Raw genomic sequence first — 944 nt, forward strand, 5'->3', positions numbered from 1 at the left:
TTTTTCTTTTTTCTTATGTGGTGCTGAGGAATCGAACCCAGGGCCTCAGGCATGCAAGGCAAGCACTCTACCACTGAGCCACCTTCCCAGCCCCTTGTAGGTAATTTTTAAATACACGTGTTTTGCTTCCATTTAGAATGGAGCATAACTTATTGTCACTACACAGAAAATTTGAACACAAAGAAGCCACAGGTCTTATGTAAGACTGCAATGACCCCCAGTGGTCAGTTTGGGTCTTCATCAATATCAATAAAGTGCACACACTTGTGTGAAGCAGCTGTTTGAGGTGTGATTTTGTTTTCTTTTTCTTTTTCTTTTGGGGCTTGAACTCTGGGCCTGGGCACTGTTCCTCAGCTCTTCAGCTCAAGGCTAGTGCTCTACCACTTGAGTCACAGCGCCACTTCCGGTTTTGTGAGTGGTTTATTGGAGATAAGAGTATCACAGCCTTTCCTTCCCTGGGCTGGCTTTAAACCACAATCCTCAGATCGCAGCCTCCTCAGTATCTAGGATTACAGGCATGAGCCACCGGCGTCTGGCTTGATTTTTTTTTTTTTTAAACAAGACAAACTTCACTAGAAAATAGCAAAACCCTCAGTCTCTTCAGTAAGAAACAGTCTGTGAAGAAAGGGCATCTGGGGTGGTAGGTCTGACTGTAGTCCCTTTTAACATTTCTCACTGTGATCACCTATGCAGGGTGAACTCAGAAAAGGCTTCCATTATACTTTTCCTTCTTTACTTTTCATATTCTGACTGTCTGGTTGTCTTAATTATTGTAATCCACAGGAAAGTGTGGGAGGATCCTGAGATTTTTGTTGTTGTTGTTGCTGCTGTTGTTGTTAGGCCTAGGGCTTGAACTAAGGGCCTGGGTGCTGTCCCTGAGCTTTTGTGCTCAAGACTTGTGCTCTGCCACTTGAGCCACAGTGCCACTTCCAGTTTTCTGGTGG

The sequence above is a fragment of the Dipodomys ordii genome, unplaced genomic scaffold (genome assembly GCF_000151885.1).
Source record: "Dipodomys ordii isolate 6190 unplaced genomic scaffold, Dord_2.0 Scaffold5, whole genome shotgun sequence".
Classification (NCBI taxonomy): domain Eukaryota; kingdom Metazoa; phylum Chordata; class Mammalia; order Rodentia; family Heteromyidae; genus Dipodomys; species Dipodomys ordii.